The sequence below is a fragment of the Bubalus bubalis genome, chromosome 3 (assembly GCF_019923935.1).
Source record: "Bubalus bubalis isolate 160015118507 breed Murrah chromosome 3, NDDB_SH_1, whole genome shotgun sequence".
Taxonomy (NCBI): Eukaryota; Metazoa; Chordata; class Mammalia; order Artiodactyla; family Bovidae; genus Bubalus; species Bubalus bubalis.
Genome location: NC_059159.1, coordinates 68,046,968 through 68,069,107, shown reverse-complemented (window position 1 = coordinate 68,069,107; position 22,140 = coordinate 68,046,968). Strand labels below are relative to the sequence as shown.

Genomic DNA, 22,140 nt, shown 5'->3' with positions numbered 1-22,140 from the left:
AAACATTTCAGTTCTCCTTGCTGCTGCTGCTTATTTAGTTGCTCAGTTGTATCTGACTCTTTGTGACCCTATGGACTGTAGCCCACCAGGCTCCTCTGTCCATGGGATTCTCCAGGCAAGAATACTGGAGTGGTAGCCATTCCCTTCTCCAGGGGATCTTCCTGATGCAGGGGTTGAACCCATGTCTCCTGCACTGGCAGGTCGATTCTTTACCACTGAACCACATGGGAAGACTCTCCTTGCTTAGCTAGTGTCAGTTATACAATTCGGTGTCAACCGTAGTCAGTATGTTTTACATGAGACCCTCAGACTGCTGCTGCTGCTGCTAAGTCGCTTCAGTCGTGTCCGACTCTGCACGACCCCATAGACGGCAGCCCACCAGGCTCCCCTGTCCCTGGGATTCTCCAGGCAAGAACACTGGAGTGGGTTGCCATTTCCTTCTCTGGACCCTCAGACTGGGTTTGTCTTATTCCAGCCTTGAATGAGTGCTTCATTCTACTCACAATGAAGCCCAGCACACGTTAGGAGTGACCCACCAGTTGAACAATCTCTGCTACCGGACTCACATGACTGACCTCCCTACCCACCTGCCCCAGATTGTTCTCACGTTGAGATCAGAAATCTCCACCTGGATGGCTCATCAAAGGGGCCGTGAGGGGCGTGGCCCTCTGCTGGTTGCCCTGGTAACCCAGGAGCAGACCAGGTGTCAATCCCCCTATAAGGGGCGATCTCCCCCAATCCCCACCCCCACGCCCGCCCCTACCCGCCCGCCCTGCCCCGGGGCGGAGGCGGCAGCCCTGTCCTGCCTGCGCTCCACTGCTTACAGTGCGGCTGTCTGTTGTCCCGGGACCCTGCTTCAGACAGGTAAGCTCCCCCTTCCATGAACCGCTGATGTTTCTGTCGCTGACCCCGGCTCTTCCTTCGGTCTTAAAGCTAAGCTTCTGGGTGCAGTCCAACAAATTGGCGGAGCAGCCAGGGGACTGAGGAAATGCCCACGAGCACCAAAATGTTGGGAAATGAGGACGGGGGCTGGCAGATTACCGTTGTAATCCCGCTGTGGTCATCCACTGACACGGGTCTCCAAAGCTAGGGGTGAGGGGGGACCCCAGGGTGCCATCCGCTAGTACTGGGGTCCTGTGGTGGCTGTCCATGACGGCTGGGCACTGCCAAGAGTACAGAGAACCCCTAGACACCCTCAGGCTTGTGGAGATTCTGGCCGCCATGACAGTGGGGAAAGCGAAGTTAGACAGTAAGGCAGTGGACGCACCTCTGGGCATTTCTTTTAAAACTTTATTTATGATTGCGCTAGGTCTTCCTTTGCTGCTCGGGCTTTCTCTAGTTAAGACAAGTGGGGGCTACCCTCTAGATGTGGTGCCCAGGCTTCTCACGACAGTGGCTTCTCTTGTGGCAGAACAGGGGCTCTAGGGCATGTGGGTGTATGTATTTGCGGCTCCCAGACTCTGGAGAATCGGCTCAGTGGTTCTGGTGCACCGGCTTACTTGCTCCACAGCCTGTGGGATCTTCCCAGATGAGGGATCAAACCTGTGTCTCCTGTGGTGGCAGGCAGATGCTTATTCACTGAGCCACCTGGGAAATCCAATTGCTTTTTTTTTTTTTTTTTTTAACTTGCTGTGCCCAGTCTTAGTTGCAACATGCAGGATCTAGTTCCCTGACCAGGGATTGAACCTGGGCCCCCGGCACTGGGAGTGAGGAGTCTTTGCCACTGGACCACTAGCAAAGTCCCTGGCCATTGCTTTTTATTTTAAGAATCGCCACAGGTGCTGAGCAAAGGTTAACTTAAATGTGGATTCCTGTTTCTCTGAAAGTGAGGCATATGTATTGATGCTGGGAAAGATTAGGGCAGGAGGAGAAGCGTGTGACAGATGTTTAGATGGTATTACCAACTCACTGAACATGAGTTTGAGCAAACTCCAGGAGATGGTGAAAGACAGGGAAGCCTGGCGTGCTGCAGTCCATGGGGTCACAAAGAATCAGACACGATATAGTGACTGAACCACAACAAATGTATTAATATACAGTGGATGATATGTATTGTTATTACTGTTATTTGTTTAAACTTAACTGGCTATTTAGAAAGTAAAAATAGTACCTGAAAATGGCCAAAATAGGAATCTTTCGGCATTCTGAAACTGGTTTTTGCATATGCTCTTAGAGGAAGTTGGCTTTCTGGAAGGAATGGGTGTTTGTCTTCATGTGCCTTTGAGATTAAATGATCTACCTGTGCTCTAGGTAACTTTAATCCCTGAGAGTGAAGAAGAAAGAAGAAAATAAAAAAGGCCTCTTAAAACTCTAGCTGGAAAACTGTGAGACGTCTTTGTCTGTAAAGATATACGCATGTCTATGTGTACCTTATAATTATGAGGTATCTCTGCCTCCAAATGGCATTGCCAAGATTGCTTTGTGTCTGAGCTCTGTTTATTTGCTTGACAGAAATTGCATGCTTACATGAATTCTCAGAAATAGAGTGAATTTCAGATTCATGTGATCTGAGAAATACTCAGTACTGAATCGATATCTGGTATTGAAGCTACTTAAGCTTGTTGGTTTGATTAATATAGACATATCTTTTCCTAGTCATCAGTGTTAACACTTTCGTTCAAATGAAGATTTCTCTGTTCAAATTACTGGCATTCTTTCTTTCTCCTGGCTGGACTCTGATGCAACCACTTCTGAGTAATAGTTGAAGGACCGGATATCACAGAAGCAAAGAGGATGAGGAGGGTTGAGGGTCGAAGTCCGAGGAATGGTTTCTTCTGGAAGCGGTCAAAGGAGGAGTAGTCAGGAAAATAAGAGGAAACCAGAGAGGTTTTCCAGAAGTGGACAGGGCCGGGGGTCAGCAGGGTCAAATTCCTTAGTGAGGTCAAGCAGGCTGAAGGTCTGGGAGGGGCTGTTGAACTTGGCAGCTAGGAAATTTTCAAGATCAGTAAAGGAGGAAAAGGGAGGTCAACCAATGGAAGCTTCTCTTCCAAGAAGCTGGACTTCGATGGGAACGAGAAAAAGCAGAATTAAAACAAAACAACCTTTCAGGCTGAGTAGACTTGAGGATAGAAATATAAATAAGCCCTGCCCCAGTTCATCTGAGATGGGTTAAAAAAGTGAGGTGCTTTTAGAAATTAAAAGTGGCAGATGGTGGGGAGGGATAAAATAGGATTGGGATTAAAATATACACGCTGCTTCCTTGGTGGCTCAGACAGTAAAGAATCTGCCTGCAATGTGGGTTCGATCCTTGGGCTGGGAAGATCCCCTGGAGAAGGAAATGGCAACCCACTCCAGCACTCTTGCCTGGAATAGCCCATGGACAGAGGAGCCTGGTGGGCTACAAGGCATGGGGTTGCAAAGAGTCAGACACGACTTAGTGACTTTCATTTTGATTTTAGAAAATAAAAATGGCAGATGGCGGGGAGGGATAAAGCAGGAGTTTGGGATTAAAATGTACATATTACTGTGTATTGAAGAGATAATCAACAAGGACCAACTGTAAAGCACAGGGAAAACTCTACTCAATATCTTATAATATCCTATAATGAAAAGAATCTGAAAGAGTGTGTGTGTGTGTGTGTGTGTATGAGAAGTGGGAATACATGTGTGTGTATATATATCTGAATCCCCTTGCTGTACACCTGAAACTAATATTGTCAATAAACTACACTCCAACACAAAATTTTAGAAAACAGCTTATAAATTCAAAGCACTGACGACGCCCTCAGAGAAGGCAATGGCACCCCACTCCAGTACTCTTGCTTGGAAAATCCCATGGACAGAGGAGCCTGGTAGGCTGCAGTCCATGGGGTCGCGAAGAGTCGTACATGACTGCGCGACTTCACTTCCACTTTTCACTTTCATGCATTGGAGAAGGAAATGGCAACCCACTCCAGTGTTCTTGCCTGGAGAATCCCAGGGACGGGGGAGCCTGGTGGGCTGCCATCTATGGGGTCGCACAGAGTCGGACACGACTGAAGCGACTTAGCAGCAGCAGCAGCAGCAGACGATGACGCCCTCATTATCCTTCTAGGACCTTCGCTGTGGAAGGTTCTGCCTCATGGTCATGACACCATTTATACTCTCGAAGATCATCCCCCACTAATTGCTCCATGCCAGTGGCATCCAGTGGCTGCTGGCAGAGATGACTCTCTCCTTTCCTAGAAATTAAGCCCGCAGAGATCATCTTCCCATTGCACACACATTTTCCTCTTCTGAATTCACCATAAATGTCATTGCTTTGGCATCTCTCTCGTGCCCTGGGACCTACTAGAATCACTTGTTTCGGAAGCCTAGCTTACATTACACAAGGAATTGAAGAGCCCACAGCACAAACACCACCATAGGGCTTTCAGATTTAATGTATGTGCTCTGCTCCAAGTAGTCTATTTCTAAAACTGTGTCTTGCTACTTGAAGTGAGGGACTGTGAATATTGTTTGTGAAATATATCTAGTGTCAGAACTTTCAGATGACAGGTTAGTTGCCAAAAATGATTCGATCTGCATAAATAGATGAGGAAAATTTGTGTAAATTAGCCACTTCTAATTAAGCAACATTCTCGGACAGAAGGAAAAAAATGAGAATACCTATACTTCATACTGGGCTTCCCTGGTGGCTCAGTGGTAAAGAATCCGCCTGCCAATGCAGGAGCCACAGGTTTCATCCCTAATTTGGGAAGATCCCTTGGAGAAGCAAATGGCAACCGACTCTCATGTTCTCGTCTGGAGAATCCCATGGACAGAGGAGCCTGGCAGGCAACAGCCCATGGGATCGCAAAGAGTCAGATGTGACTGAAGCAACTTAGCACGCACCAGTATTCTTGCCTGGAAAATCCCATGGACAGAGGAGCCTGGTGGGCTACAGTCCATGGGGTCACAAAGAGTTGGACACAACTTCACAACAACAATGCTTCATACTGAATTGGGAGCTTTCACAACTATCATTTCACTTCTTCATCTGCACCACTGGCGTGCAGTGTGTGTCCTTCCATTGTTACTGAGACTCTGGGAAATTACATGGTTTGTCCAAGATGATGCAACAGGTAGATGGCAAGCAGGATTGGTACCCCCATCTCTGATCCCTAGATCCTTGCTCTACACCATGCAATGGGAATGGAGAGAATTAATTCACCAGAACAGTGCAGTTTGGGGTGGTCTGTTGGTGGCAAATGCTTTATTGAGCCCAAGGGATGCATGGAGATGAGAGATGGTTGTGAACCCTTGGGTTTAGAAGAGAGCGCCATCCTGGGTGGGGTTGGAGTCTGACCAAGGTAGAGAGGCTGAAGCAGGGTCAGCAATAAGACCCCTGTGACGATTGCTTGGTTAAAGTGCTGGCAGCCCAGGGATGGACAAGTGACCATTAAATCATCTAGGCCCAGGGCTGAAGGGGACAGCTGTTGGCCCGCGATACCTGGACTCTGGGCAGGGGTCGGGGGGCTTCGGGAATCAGAGGAGTCACAGATTATGGGGAGGAAGCATTTCCTGACCTCTGCACGAGACTCTAGATTTCGAACCTAGATTCTTAAAATATAACATTTTCCAAAAAGAAAACTTAGAAAGCTGCAGAACTGTGGTGACTTTATCCTGATCTACACCGTCAATGAAGAAATACCTCCTTTTGTGTCCAATGAAGCTGGGTGTATCCTTTGTAAAGCAGAGAAGATGGAACAATTTTGATCTTTTGAACAGGCAGAATATAACTTAGAACTCTTAGTAACTGATATATATATATTTTTTTGTGGTTTGGATTTTTTTTTTTAGGTTTCGGTATTGTCATTTCACAAAGTCAAGAAAGGAATGAGTTCAGTCCACATCCTCTTGGACGTATTGTTGGTAAGTGAGTGACCCGCTGGCTTGGCTAAGCAAGGGTTTCTGAGAGCTCGGGTGACAATTATTTGCATTTTGATGTGAGTTATGCACACAGGTGTGATTAAACAAAAGCACAGTCCATGTACACCAGAAATGTGAAGGCAGACTTTTTGTTAAAGTCTAAAGAATAGCTTAGGAGATGAAAGGACTCACGTGTGCCCTGGTTTTCTCCCTGCAATATACAAAACTCAGATGAGTAAATTAAAGCTGAACAGAAAGAGGGCAAATGAGACTTGAAGGAAAATTTTTTTGGAGAGTTCAAGACTTTCTACAGGAAAACTCAGGCTTCCCAGGTGGCTCAATGATGAAGAATCTGCCTACCAGTGCAAGAGCCACAGGCCGATCCCTGGGTCAGGAAGATCCCCTGGAAAAGGAAGTGGCAACCCACTCCAGTATTCTTGCCTGGAGAATCCCATGGACACAGGAGCCTGTCAGGCTACAGTCCCGGGGTCACCAAGAGTCAGATACAGCCACCAAACAACAAGGAGTCGCTTGGGAGATGAACAGATTCTCTCGGGCCCCGGTTCTCTCCCTGCAATATACAGAACTCAGAAGAGTAAATTAAAGCTGCATAGGAGGAGGGGAAATGAGACCTGCAGGAAAGTTTTACAGGGAGAGTTCAAGACTATCTACAGGAACACCTGCCTAAAGAAGGTCTGAAAGTCAGCAGGGAATCAGAGTATTCTTCAGGGAGGAGGAGTCTACAGGAAGCCCACGTCCCACGCTGTCAGCCGCACCATCCGTGCCTGTGAGGGGCTTCTGAGCGGAGATGCTGCACTGAACACAGTGCCTTCTGGAGAAGGTGGTTTGTGTGCCCTGGAGGCGTCGTGGCCCCGTGTCAGCTGAGACTGTGGGAGGAAACTGCAGACTGGTCATCACCATGCCTGCTGCACCGCCGCTCGGAACGCACACAGGGCCGTCTCCCCAGACCTGGCCCCTAATCCCTTGGCATTTCCCATCCCTGCTGTTTCCCCTGGAGTGATGTTCTGCTAATAAAAACACTCCCGTCAAGGCCGCTTTCATCTGAGAACTGCCAGTAAATCTCAGATTTGCTCCAACTCTGTTGTAATCTTGAAAATCCACTTTCAACATTATTCTTGAGAATTCAGGTCACTATAGGCAGTGAAAATAAAACAAGTTTTTAGTGCTTGAGAAATGCCTCACGGAGCATGGTGTCTAGATAAAACAGTTCTTCCTTTGAATTTAGTTCAGATCATGGAAATGTGGACAGGTTTAAAAGCTTGTCTAATAAACGGATGCTAGGCTTTTGTGTAAAATTCAGTAGTTAGTTAATTGAAATTTGCAATCAAGAATAATAAGGTTGATTCTGAGAAGTATGTGTCCTGCTGAATTGGACAGGATTGAAGCAAAGTCCTTCAGATGTATGGACATCTGTGGGCTATTAAAGTTCTCCAGGGAAGTAGGTTCTCTTGAACTCATTATCTTTCCAAAGAAGGTCAGCAAATGGTCTTTATTTTCAAGTAAGATAATTCAAGGTCTGAGCTTTCTACTGTAAATTTCATCACTGTTAAACACACCATAGTAGAAGAGGTGACTTGGAGAACTACCATATGACCCAGCAATCCTACTGCTGGGCATATACCCAGAGAACACCCTAACTCAAGAAGACACATGTAGACCAGTGCTCATTGCAGCACTGTTTATAATAGCCAGGACATGGAAGTAATCTGTCCATCAACAGAGGAATGGATAAAGAAGATGTGCTACATAAATACAATGGAATCTTATTCAGCCATAAAAAGAAATGAAATTGTGCCATTTGCAGAGACAGGGATGAACCTGGAAACTGTCATACAGAGTGAAGTAATCAGAAAAAAACAAATATTGCATATTGACACATATATGTGGAATCTAGAAAAAACAAATGTGTGCATGCTAAGTTGCTTCTCTAGTATCCGACTCTTTGTGACCCTATGGACTGTAGCCTGTCAGGCTCCTCTGTCCATGGGATTCTTCAGGCAAGAGTATTGGAGTGGGTTGCCATGCCATCCTCCAGGGGATCTTTTCGACCCAGGGATCAAATCTGTGTTTCTTAGGTTTCCTGCATTGGCAGGCAGGTTCTTTACCACTAGTCCCACCTAGGAAGCCCAGAAAAATGATACAGATGGTCTTATTTGCAAAGAAGAAATAGACACACAGACATAGAGAATAAACATATGGAAACCAAGGGGGGAAGGAGGGAGTTGGGGCAAATTGAAGGGTTGGGGGTTGACACATATACACCATTGACACTGTGTATAAAAGGGCTAACTAATGAAAACCTACTGTATAGCACAGGAAACTCCTCCTCCTTACCTCCTGACACAAAATCAAACAGATGAGGAGCAGAAATAGTGAACTTTGGAGGTCTAGCCTTAAAATTTTGTGTCACACTGACCAGTATTCTACCTCTGTGTCCTGTATCAAGAGAAATTCATGCAAAACTAGTAGGGAAAACGGATTAATATTTCCTATGAAAAAAGCAAATATTTTCCTTTTAAACCAGTGACACCAGCAATCCCACACTGGGCCACCATCATGCAACGACCAGTGCAGTAATCTCAGAACGCTTGAATGCTCCAGTCGGCTTTTTGGACAATAATCCCACACTTTCTCCGAATTTGAGCATTTTGGATAGTCTTCCTCACAAGTTTCTTAACTGTGTGTGTATTGTAAGTCGCTTCAGTTGTGTCCGACTCTTGGCAACCCCATGGACCACAGCCCACCAGGCTCCTCTGTCCATAGGATTCTCCAGGCAAAAATACTGGGGGGGGTTGCTATGCCCTCCTCTAGGGGATCTTCCTGACCCGGGGGTCACTCTTGAGCCTCTTCTATCTCCAGCATTGGCAGGTAGGTGGGTTCTTTACTACTAGCACCACCCATGAAGCCCAGCTGTGGATGTAGTTGATCACAACAGACTCAATGGAGAGATAGTTCCCAGAACAAGCTAATCAGAGTTTGATGAGATTATGATTGAAATGCTGGGTGTCAAAAGCTGACTGTTGTCCTTTCTCTGGGAGAGAGTGAAACTTTATTTCTCCCTGGAAATAGAGCAAAACAGAACCACAAAACTATGCAGAACAAAACAAAAGAGGTCTTAAAGACAGCCTGCAGAAGTCTGGTTCCAGTCTAGTGAGTCTGGGTCCATGTACAACTTAAACAGCTGGTCCAGGCAAGTTCACGTGGAAGTTCAGCAAACCCGCCGAGTTTCAGGTGGCTTTGAGAGATCAAGGGCTGGCTTCTGTGTCTTGCAGGAGCCTGCAATATTCCCTCAAGCCAGTGACCCTGGGGAGAAGCTCTGCATTCATCATCTCCAACTCCAACATCTGGCATAGTTTTTGGTGTTTAATGAATTCACCAGCTGGGGCTACCATAGAAAAATACCACACACCAGGCGGTTTAAGGGAATCCCAGGTGACTCAGATGGTAAAGAAGCTGCCTGCAGTGCAGGAGACCCGGGTTCGACCCCTGGGTCATGAAGATTCCCTGGAGAAGGGAAAGGCTACCCACTTCAGTATTCTTGCCTGGAGAATTCCAAGGACAGAGGAGGCTGGGGGCTACAGTCCAGGGGGTCGCAAAAAAGTCAAACACATCTGAGCATGCACTCAAGTCCTGACTCCTCTTGTTGCTGGAATTAGGTCACGGGTGAAGCTCCAGCAATGCCTTTCTGAGCCACAGGTGGCCCTCTAGCCGAATGTGACACTTACTTGTTTTATATTTTTGAGCCCAGTCTTAATCTTATCATTCAAGGCTGTTAATATCACTTAATATAAGTGATACTAAACGCTTTTTGGAATCTGATGAAAGCCATGGGCTCTCCAGAAAAACGTACACACACACAAAGTATTCTCACTTTGTATCTCTGTTGGCCCATAAAGACTGTTTCATGTGTTTATTACATATAACTCCCCCCGCAACCCCAACACATAGACACATGCAAACTTAGACTTTGCTCTCTGGAATTCAGGATCTGAAAATTTCCCTGTACCCACGGGCACTGGTAGACAAGAAAATGACTATGAGACCGCTCTCTTGAACCACTGCCTTGTGTATGACTTAGGTACTGCATTGCTTCTGTCATCCATTTGTTATGCAAACAGGGTTTCCATTGCAGTAAATAACAGCCAGCATTTCACTAAGAACGTGCTGTTGGCCCTAGGCTAGGTGCTTTTTGTGGATTATTTCATTTTATCAAAACTACTCTATGAAGGAGGTATGGTTGCATTTCTATTTTGCAATTAGGAAACCAAGCTGTATTAGTTTCCTGCAGCTGCTGTAATAAATTACCACAAACTTGGTAGGGTAAAGCACTGAAATGTGGTCTCTCAGAGTTTTGGAGGCTAGAAGTTCAAAATCAAGGTGTCAGCTGGGTTGTGCTCCCTCCAAAGGCTTAAGGGGAAATATCATTCCTTGCTTCTCCCAGCTTCTGGGAGATCCCAGCATTCCTTAGTGTGCACCTACTCATCCCATCTCTGCCTCTGTCTTCACATGGCCTTCCCCTCTCTTCTCTTCCCTTCCCCATTCCTCTGTGTCTCTTCTAAGGACACTTGCCACTGGATTTAGGCTCCACTCAGTTAGTCTAGTGGAGAAGGAAATGGCAACCTACTCCAGCATTCTTGCCTGGAGAATCCCATGGGCAAAGGAGCCCAGGAGGGTACAGTCCACAGGGTCGCAAGAGTCTGACAAGACTTAGTGACTAAACCAACCAACCAACAGATAGTCTAGCATGATCTCATCTTGAGATCCTTAACTTAATTCCATCCACAAAGACCCTTTCCCCAAATACTAGCACATTCACAGGCTCAGGAATTAGGATCTGGACATAGCTTTCTGCTGGCCAGCATTTACCCTGTTAAACAAGGCATAGCGAGGTTACAGTAAGTCTGTGGTGGACTTTGGATTCCAACTTTGATTTGAGGGCCCTGAGAAGCTGCGAAAGCCCCACTTTTGCTAGTCGTAGACTTCAGCACCTCCCCTTGGCTTACTCTAGTTCAAGGGACAATTGCACCACGTGCTGATGGCCATGTAGCAGTTCCCCTTTAGGGTATACAGTAATTCTCCCTGGTGGCTCAGACGGTAAAGCGTCTGCCTACAATGCGGGAGAGCCGGATTCGATTCCTGGGTCGGGAAGATCCCCTGGAGAAGGAACTGGCAATCCACACCAGCACTCTTGCCTGGAAAATCCCATGGACAGAGGAGCCTGATAGGCTACAGTCCATGGAGTGACTTCGCTTTCACTTTCACTTTCTTTCTTTAGGATATACACACAAAATAATTGATAGCAAAGACTTGAACAGGTATTTGTACACCCATGTTCATAGCAACATTATTTGAATAGCCAAAATGTGGAAACAACCCAAAGTTGCATTAATGGATGAATGGATAAACAAAATGTGATATATATGTAAAACGTACAAATGTGATATATATATACACACGCACACACAATGGAGTATTATCTTGCCTTAAAAAGATGAAATTCTGATACATGCCTCAACATGAATGACTCTTGAAGACATTATACTAAGTGAAAAAAGCCAGTGCCCGAAAGGACAAACACTGTAGGGTTCTTCTGAACTTCTTTTGAATTACCTGGAACAGTCAAATCCATAGAAACAAGGAGCAAAATAGAAGCTATCAGGGGCTGGGGAGGCAGGAATGTGGAGCTGTTTAATGGGGACAGAGTTTCATGGGATGATGGAAGAGTCCTGGAGATGGTGGTGATGATTACACAACAGCGTGAATGTATTTAATGCCACCGGCCTGTTCATTTAAAAATACCTGTAAAGGTAAAGTTTATATGCATATTTCACAGTAATAAAAAATGACAGTGCTTACTTGATGGTGATTGGGGAATTTGCTTTGGCTGTTTGTAAAGTCATGAAAGAAAAGAAGCCAAGCGCAAAGGGTCTGGACATAACGGCAGGTCATGTGCGGCAGCACGGCATTCCTTTGCTTGGGGGTGGATATTGGAAGAGATTTGTGCTTGATAGGATGTCTGAATGAATGCACTTTTCTCAATGTATTTAGAACTCACTCTGTCACGCACCAATAACATATTCACCTCCACTTTGTTTGTTGTTGTTCAGTTGCTAAGTCATGTCCAACTCTTTGCGACCCCATGGACTGCAGCATGGCAAGTTTGTCCTTCACCATCTCCTGCAGTTTGCTCAAAGTCATGTCCATTGAGTCGGTGATGCCATGCAACCATCTCATCCTCTGATGCTTCTTTCTCCTTCTGGCCTCAATCTTTCCCAGCGTCAGGATCTTTTCCAGTGAGTTGGCTCTTCAAATCAGGTGGTGACAGTACTGGAACTTCAGCATCAGCCCTTCCAATGACTATTCAGGACTGACTTCCTTTAGGATTGACTGGTTTGACCTCCTTGCAGTCCAAAGGACTCTCAAGAGTCTTCTCTAGCACCACAATTTGAAAGCATTAATTCTTTGGTGCTCAGCCTTCTTTATGGTCCAACTCTCACATCCATACATGACTACTGGAAAAACCATAGCTTTGACTATATGGACCTTTGTCGGCAAAGTGATATCTCTGCTTTTTAATACACAATCTAGGTTTGTCATAGCTTTTCTTCCAAAGAGCAAGTGATTTTTAATTTCATGGCTGCACTCACTGTCTGCAGTGACCGCACCTCCACTTACTCATGAGAAAAAAGTTACAGGGAGATATAGCATGATCTCTTCTTATGTGATGGCACATAATCGTTTCAGGAGAGAGCTGCCTGGAAATCCCCTCAAAGGACCAGGATTCCTTCCAGTTGCAAGGAGAAAACTAAAAACAGCTGAAGGAAGTTGCAAGGGATAAGCATTTTGATTTTTATCTTCCCCTCTCTAATCCTGCTTTATCTGAGACTCACTCTCTTCCAATCCATACTGTCATCTTTAGAGACTAACCAAGATTGTTTTCTGAATGAATAGCTCAAGTAGTCATGGCCAAGCTTTCTAGCTCTAGTGCTCCTGTTTTGTAACCAAGCAGGACAGCTCAGGGGGGTTCCTAAAACCAAAGAAAACATACTAGTAAGCTATAAGGGGGGGCTTTCTTGGTGGCTCAGATGGTAAAGAATCCTCCTGAATATGGGAGACCCAGGTTCAATCCCTGGGTCAGGAAGATCCCCTGGAGGAGGAAATGGCAACCCACTCCAGCATTCTTCCTGGGAAATCCCATGGACAGAGGAACCTGGTGGGCTACTGAGCATCTAACACACACATACACAAGCTAGAAGAGGCAAACTCTGCTTCTAAATTTTTAGTGATTTTGTAATTCATTTGCAGAGAAAGAGGAAATAAAGGAGTCCTTGAACAGTGGAAGACTCTTGCCTTTTTCTGCTCAATGTAACCCAGGTGTAGACTCACTATGAACTTGAACTTCCCCCCACCATCCACCCATTCAGAATGTCAGTGTTGGGTCTGACACTGTCAAAAGAAACTGCTCTTTCCATATTCAGTTTTCTTTGTTTTATTTAGTTGGCAACTTCTATCCCAAACATTTGTTGACAATTAGATCTTTTAGGGGAGACAAAACTGATTACCTTCAGGAGAAAATTCGCTCAGTTCACTTTGGCATGAAAGAGAATTAAATGTAATTTTCTCTTTTAGATATGAGAATTAGATGTTTAATTACCAGTAACTATACACATGTGGAATGATTCTCTTTGGGTTATTCTGCATTCCTTTGGCTTTGAGATGGCCAGACTGTTAGACTCCTGTTACTGTAGCCATAAACTTGGATGTGCAGATACTGTGGGTACCACCGCTACTGCCCGAGCAGACAGGCGGCTTCTGTTGCTCATTTCCCATAGAACAGACCTTGAGATGAGAGCTTTACACGCATCGTTACAGTTAATACTCAACTCACTCTGGAACGTAGGGACTACTATTCTCATTTTACTACTGTGGAACCTGAGGGATTAACTCGCTGGATTCTAGCATATCCCATAAATGTTGGAGATGGAATTTGAACAAACAGAGGTGCCTGGGAGCTCAGCAGGACTCAGGACGTGTTCTGAACTTTGAGAACGATGATTGTTTGCTATTATTCTCATATTTGTCACGACTTTGCACATGGAGCTTTTTGTGCGGCAGAGTGAGATCAGTTGGGTTTGCAGAAAAGACGAACAGGGAAAGCTGAGGGGTATTTAGCATTTTGTTAATTCCCCTGTTTTCACTGGGAAGCTGCTGCATTGTGGGATTTTCTTGGCTCATTTGTATGCCCTTAGGTAGCCTGTGAATCTAAGGGGGTGTGTTGGGTTTGTTATTTTGGGAGGTGCAGAGGCTTGTCCTTGGGAATACTGAGTAGCAACAATTCTGTCATGACCTTTGTGGTTTGGGGAGAAACGGTCTCATTTGAGGTTGTTCTGAACTGCGAGGAGGATTTCAAGAACTTTAGGATTCAGTCCGCGTGCTGTGGGTGAGGTGTTTACCCCTCAGATGGTGAAAACAGTTCACCCTCATCACGGTCGCTAGTCCTTACGACACATGAGAGCAAAACTCAGAGCCCTAACTCACTGTCTCATGTGCTCACAGTCCATCCGCTGTGATGGCTGCGGGGCTTGGCCCATTAATCCTGAGGAGTGACGCCAGAGGAATGAAAGTGAACTTTCAGCTCGATGGGTCCAATGACAGCAATGTCAGGGCTCCTGGGGGAGGCAGGGTGGCCAGCAGAAGTCCACAGTCACCCTCTCAGTGGATCAGCACATAAATGAATGTGTTGGTCTCTGTGAGGTCTCGTTCTGTTTTTTAAGTAAGTTCATCTGTATTGTTTCTTTTTAGATTCCACATATAAGGGATGTCATATGGTATTTCTTCTTCTATCTCTGACTTACTTCAAATGAACTTATGGTTGCCAGGAGCAACGTTTCTGGATCTTCAAAGAGGAGGGTCGGTTTCATCCATCTAGCCCTTTCCTTAGGCTGGCACCCTGCAAACCTTTCCCCGAGAACCAGGCTGATGGTAGGTGCTCGTGTGTGGGGAATCGGCAGTCTCAGATTGAAGTACAGTATCTTCTTGAAACTTTCATTTAAGCAAGTGTTCTGCATTGTGCATTCTATTCTCTAACAGGCCATCTCGTATCAGTGCTATTTTTCATGGTGTTATTTTCCTCCCCACCTTTAAATCCGATGCTGTGGGGAGACGTGCAGTGCTTTTCCGTGGCTCTGGCTGCCATGGGCTCAGGGCTGAGTGCTGCCGGGTGTGCCCTGGACAAGCTCTGCTTCTTCATCACGGAACACGGGCAGTTACGTGACTTCTGTGTCTCAGTGCTTTTTAGGTCTATCATCTTTGTCTCCTTTGTGTGTGTGTGTGTGTGTGTGTGTGTGCCATGCTCAGTCATGTTCGACTCTTTGCCACCCCAGGGACTGTAGCCCACCAGGCTCCTCTGTCCATGGGATTTCCCAGGCAAGAATACTGGAGTGGGTTGCCTTTCCCTTCTCCAGGGAATCTTCCTGACCTAAGGATTGAACCTGAGTCTCCTGCATTGCAGGCAGATTCTTTACTGTCTGAGTTCCCCTCCTTTACTTCCTCTGAATAGGATTATTTTGACCCAGATTGCTACATGGTGATTTTAGTTGTGGAAGCTGGCATCTCCTGTAAACATGGTGATTTTTTCCCCCTCATTCTTTCTTTTAAAATCAGTGTGATCTCTGTTGCTATCTAGTTAAATGGTGGATAACTAGACTCTATGTTTCATGTATGTTTGGAGGACTAACCTATCTAGAGTAAGCATTTTGAAAACATGAACTATTCTTTGAAGTTTACTAATCATAACATGGTTTTGAAAGATAATTGTATGTTACTGATAAGAAAGAAGGAAGTTCTCTAGACAACTAATAACCAGTAGTCCAACATTTAGAAATGAGAGAGAGATTCTGGCAGACAAAAAGGTGACATTTACCAAGAAAGATCTTTGACTTAGCTGTTGAAAGCCTCAATAAAGTTAAAAGATAAAAAAAAAGCACAGAGAGTGATAATAGAGAAGAAAGCATTTAAATGAGAAATTAGTAGCAAAATAAGAAATTAATGTCAAGGGTACTTAAGAAAACCCCATGTATTTGGAAATTAAATGTCCACTTTTAAATGATGGGTGTATCTAAGAAGCCATAACAAGGAAAATCAGAAAATATAATTTTCTAATGATAACAATAAAAATGAAAAGAGAATTTATCAGAATTTGTTGCATGTAACTGAAGCTGCTCAGTGTGATCAAATGCAATGTGAAATCTTCAATAAGGTATGAAAACAAATAATGGACACTAGCATAAAATTTTGTGAAATTTGAACAAATAATGGACACTAGCAAAATCTGTACTTGAGTGAATAATAAATACCGTGGGACTTCCCTGGTGGCTCAGATGGTACAGAATCTGCCTGCAATGAAGGAGACCCAGGTTTGATCCCTGTGTCTATCACATATTAATTTCTTTTTTAAAACAATGTAGCATTTCTTTATATTCTCATAATTGGACTAGAAGTTTCAAGCCTCAGTCAAATTTTTTTTTTCTGTTTCCTGGTTTATAGTCTATGGGAATTTGAAGGGAATTTGTGTCCTGCTGTTGTGTGAAAATTGTGTAAATCTTAATTATGTTAAGCTAGGTCATAGTGCTTTTCAGGTCAGGTATATCCTTATACTTTTCTGTATATTCATTCTATTAATTTTTAATAGTTTGAAATTGAAACTACAGCTAAAAATCTTCATTTATCTACTTAAAAATAATTGTAATATATAGTGGAAGTATATGTAACTTTGTTCTGTATTCTCCAAGTCTCCTGTAAGTGTGCTATCATACTTCCATAATCTAAAAAAAATAAGGGGGGGAAGAAAACAGTCCTTGAGGGGAGGTTGGGGAGAGAAGGACTGGGAGGTTGGGATTAGCAGATGCAAACTATTATATATAGGATGATAAACAACAAGGTCCTACTGTCCAGCACAGGGACCTGTGTTCAATATCCTGTGGCAAACCGTAATGGAAAAGAATATATTAAAAAAGAATGTATGTATGTGTATAACTGAGTCACTTTGCTGTACAGCAGAGACGGGCACAGCATTGCAAATCAACTATACTTCAATAATAAACCCTCCTCCCCCAAAAGATGCCATCTGCTCATACATTTATGGTGTCTTCTTTCATGTTATTCTACACCAGTTCTCAGACGGAGCTAATAAATATCCTAAATATAAAACCTGAGTAAAATATTATATTATTGAGGCATTCTGCCATTCAAACATGAGAGATATGATGATGATTCCAATATAATGATTTTAGCTCCAGGGGAGAAATAAAATAAAATGCTGATGACTAGCTGTGACTACTCTGTCACCAACATGTAGCTATTTCCCTGTTGTTACTGAGTTCCCACAACCCTTCAAACCAATGCATTAAAAAATCTTATTATGAAAATTTCTGTATACCAATCATGGTGTTTGTAAACTGTCAGCATCTTGCCATGCTTGTTCATCTTCCCAACCTCCTCCTGCTGTTGCTGAATACTTTTCTATGTGTCTTGTCATTTCACCCCTAAATGGTTTAGCAATCTTCTCTAGGAGAAAAAGAGAGAGAAAAGAGCAAGAGAGAGAGAGAGAGAGAGAGAGAGAGAGAGAGACATTTCCCCACAAAGCCACAAATTAACAACAATTAGTGTCATCAATACATAACCCAGATTCGGATTTCCTTAATTGCCTAAAAATGCCTCTTTTCAGTTAGTTTATTATATTCTATTCAGGATCCAAGCAAGTTCCATTTCATGATGTGTGGTTCTTAAGCTGTACAAAACTTTTGTGAATATTTCATAATCTAGACCCCACCCCTACCCTGCATGGACTTAGTGTTAGATTCTTAAATTCTAGATTTGGTTTCAGATGTCATTTAACTTTCTCTTCTACCGCCCAAGTTTCCTGTGGACTGAAGTTTTGTTTAAAAGCTTAATTAAATTCAGATTTGATCTTGTTGGTATTGCTGTTGCAGTTTTTAAAAGATTATATCAGACCTAGTTCTTGATTTTTCAGCTTGGTTTCTCTTTTTCTCACCTCCCTTCCTTTTATGAATTTGCAACTTTTTGTTTATTTGTTCTTGTTCAGTCACTCAGTTATGTCCGGCTCTTTGTGACCCCATGGACTACAGCACACCAGGCTTCCATGTCCTTCACTATCTCCTGGAGTTTGTTCAAGTTCTTATGCATTAAACACCAACCTTTGTCAGCAAAGTGATGTTTCTGCTTTAATATGCTATCTAGGTTTGTCATAGCTTTCCTTCCGAGAACCAAGCATCTTCTGATTTTGTGGCTGCAGTCACCATCTGCAGTGATTTTGGAACCCAATATATTTAGTGTATTTTAATTTATTGGGTCAACTTTTTGGGTATTCATAGTGTCTTGTCTATGGCAAGTGGTTTTAAACTGTTAGCTGACTCCTAGGTCCTTTTTTGTTTTTGACAAGAATGAGACTTTAATCATTTTTATGTGGAGTTTATAATATTAAGAGATAAAGCATAGTTAACCAACACAATAATGACTAGATATCTGATTGGTATGAGGCTTTCGGGTCCTAATTAAAACTTAATTTATAACAGTATTCATGATCAGTCTGAAATGCATTCTGTAGGTAATCTCTTGAGTTTCTATAGTATTTTCTTAGACTGCAGCTGTTTACATGTCTGAAGTTACTTGAAGGCATTACTTTTAAGAAAGCTTACAAGTCTGTTCTCTATAACTGCAGCTCCATTCTTTCCCTACAAATAGGTTCACCAATACTATTTTTCTAGATTCCATATATATGCATCAATATATGATATTTTTTTCTTCCTGTCTTACTTCACTCTGTACAGTAGGTTCTTGGTTCATCCACCTCACTACAACAAATTTGTTCCTTTTTATGGCTGAGTAATAGTCCATTGTGTACATGTAGCACATCTTCCTCATCCATTCATCTGCTGGTGGACGTCTATGTTCGTAGGGGAAGGAGAGGGAAGGATGAATTACAAAAGTGGGATTGATGTATATATATACAGTGCCATGTGTGAAACAGGTGTGTGCATGTGTTAGTCACTCAGTCGTGTCCGACTCTTTGTGACCCCATGGACTGTAGCCTCCCAGGCTCCTCTGTCCATGGAATTCTCCAGGCAAGAATACTGAATTGGGTTGCCCATTCCTTCTCCAGTGTGAGGCAAATAACTAGTGGGAAACTGCTATATAACACAGGAAGCCCAGCCTGGTGCTCTGTGATGACCCAGAGGTGTGGGATGGGATGGGGGAGGGAGGCTCAAAGGGAAGGTATAGATATATATATAATACCTATACATATATAGAACCAAGCATATTGGTAGGTTCTAGAACCAACCAAGCATATGTCTATACATATATAGATATTATATCTATCTATCTGTATAATTATGACTGATTTGTGCTGTTGTGTGTCAGAAACCAACACAATATTGTAAAACAGTTATCCTCCAATTAAAAAATAAATTAAAAAAGAAAAGAAGGCTTACTACTGAGCTTTGTACCATCCTAGGTCCTCTGTAGCTCCTCTTGAACATTTTTGTCGTAATTATTAAAGGTTAGCTGGGACTTCCCAGGTGGCCCTAGTGCTAGAGAACCTGCCTGCAATGCTGGAGACATGCAGGAGATACAGGTTTGATCCCTGGGTTGGGAAGATCCCCTGGAGGAGGAAATGGCAACCCACTCCAGTATTCTTGCCTGGAGAATTCCATGGACAGAGGAGCCTGACAGGCTGCAGTCCATGGGGTCACAAAAGAATTGGACACAACTGAGAGTCTAAGCTGGGGAGAAGCAATGGCACCCCACTCCAGTACTCTTGCCTGGAAAATCCCATGGATGGAGGAGCCTGGTAGGCTGCAGTCCATGGGGTTGCTAAGAGTCGGACACGACTGAGCAACTTCACTTTCACTTTCCACTTTCATGCATTGGAGAAGGAAATGGAAACCCACTCCAGTGTTCTTGCCTGGAGAATCCCAGGGACGGGGGAGCCTGGTAGGCTGCAGTCCATGGGATTGCACAGAGTCGGACATGACTGAAGCGACTTAGCAGCAGCTGCAGAGAGTCTAAGCAGCAGCAGCAGTTGAATAAACAGCATCCCGACCTGCGCCCTCTTGATCAGACCCTCATTGCTTCCTTCCCTTCCTTACTTTCTGGGGCAAAATGTCCCAGCCCATTTTCCTACATTTCCTGCCCACACCTAGGATCAGTCATTTCTTCAAGGATCCTTAGTTCCACTGAGTGGAGAATCCAGTTTAGAGACCACATTGAGAGTTAGATGTGCCTGTGAGAATGGAGTGGAATTGTTTCTAGTCCTTCTCAGTGAACAGAACTGAAAATTTGTGTTTTAGAAAGCAAGGGAGAAAAAAAATCCCGATCCACCTTGCCATTTCCAATTCAAATTTAAAATCCTCTAAGTGTTTATTCTGTTAATTTTGTGTTTAGATTTCTTTTTATATGTAGATCTCTGAGGCAAACCTGGTTTCTTTATAACAGGAACATACATTCAGACTTGTGTACTTGAAAATAAAGTGAATTTAAAAAAATGTTTCAGAGTTAAAGAGGTCTATTCTATTTACAGTGCTGATTACATGTTTTATTATTATTTTTTCCAGGTTTATATTTATTCTTGGCTATGCCGCTCGGCTTGCAGGATCCTAGTTCCTCAACCAGGGATTGAACCCAGCCCCTGGCAATGGATGCTTGGAGTCCTAGCCACTGGAATGCAGGGAATTCCGAATTACATGGCTTCGATTACATGGAATCTTATTAAGTTTGGTTTACCTGCTATGTCTTGGACTGAGAGATGTTTGTTGTTCCATTTTTGGTACGTTTCAGTCCTTTTCTTCTTCATTTACAACAGTTTCTACCTCATAAAAGTTGCTTCTCTATAGATTGTAGTCTTTGTCATTTATAATGTCTTTTTTGGCTTTCTTTAACTTTTTAGTTTGTTTTCCCCTCATTCTATCATGTTTTATATTAAAATATGAACTTGTGCTTTCTTACTACTTGAGTTTCCCTGGTGTATCTATGCTTCTTCTTTAATCCTTAATCTTTGTGTCTTTTTGACTGTGGTATGTATCATACCACAGAGAGTTAGATTGGCTTCATTAGTTGATCTGAATTTTCTTCTTTTAACACATTTCTTTGTTGTTTGATCTCAGCTATGACATGCTGATTTATTATTTATTTACTGTATCTAGTAAATCTTTCACTGTGTGATTCATTTTCCTTTCTCTTTGTAATCTTTGGCATTTCATATGGTTTCTGGGTTTTTTTTGTTGTTCTACCAGTTACCTTTACTCTAATATTGTATATAATATCTGAAGGTTCGTTTTTTTGGTTAATGCCTAATTCTGCTCTTTTCTCAGCAGTACTAATTATCTACAATCATTTCCTTTTTATTCCCTCTCCTCAGTGTCTAAATCTAGATGAAAGTGAAAGTGTTAGTTGCTCAGTCCTGTCTGACTCTTTGCGACCCCATGGGCTATAACCTCTGTCCATGGAATTCTCCAAGTAAGAATACTGGAGCGGGTAGCTATTCCTTTCTCCAGGAGAATCGTCCCAACCCAGGGAATGAACCCAGGTCTCCCAAATTGCAGGCAGATTCTTTACCTTCTGAGCCATCTTTTCAAATGCAGGTGGTATTGTTTTAATCCTAGTTAATGCCTGAGGGAATTTATTCTGCTTTCTGCTTACTTTCTGTATTTGTATGTTGTGTTATTTCTGTTGTGTTGTGTTGTGTTATTTCTGTTACGCGTTGTCTGACCATATGACATTTACATATCCTTTTATCCTTACAGCCAGTCTCTGCCAGACTGCAGGCCAAGCTAATCTAAACATCCTTTGGTTTTCTGAAGCTCATTCTGTAGTAGGGTTCCTCAGAAAGACTCTTGGGAAAATTTATCTCTGAGTTCTAGAATGTTTATAACCTTTTTTTTTTTTTGAAAGCCTTCATACTTGAAGCACAGCTTGGTTGGATATAAAATCTTTTGCTCATGTTTTAATTTCTAACGGATCTTTACACTTTTCTTATATTGTTTTCTGGCACAAAATGTTTGTGATTCAAAGTGTAACTTAGGTTTGTTTGCTTTTCGTTTGCATGCACTGTTGTTTTGCAGTTGCTAAGTCGTGTCCGACTCCTTGCGACCCCATGAACTGCAGCACACCAGGCTTCCCTGTCCTTCACTATCTCCCAGAGTATGCTCAAACTCATGTCCATTGAGTCAGTGATGCCATCCAACCATCTCATCCTCTTTCACCTCCTCCTCC

At 43.4% G+C, this 22,140-nt stretch overlaps 1 protein-coding gene and 1 long non-coding RNA gene across 2 annotated transcripts in view; one reads left to right on the top strand and one right to left on the bottom strand.

Annotated features, from left to right (window-relative positions):
* GALNTL6 (polypeptide N-acetylgalactosaminyltransferase like 6) overlaps positions 1-22,140 on the bottom strand; it is a 1,476,265-nt gene that overhangs the window by 38,615 nt on the left and 1,415,510 nt on the right. The gene's annotated exons all lie outside the window — the stretch shown is intronic.
* Positions 753-20,876, top strand: LOC123332740. The gene is made up of 4 exons (XR_006549726.1): positions 753-864; positions 5,761-5,832; positions 14,653-14,832; positions 20,484-20,876. It is a non-coding gene; the product is annotated as an uncharacterized LOC123332740 (long non-coding RNA).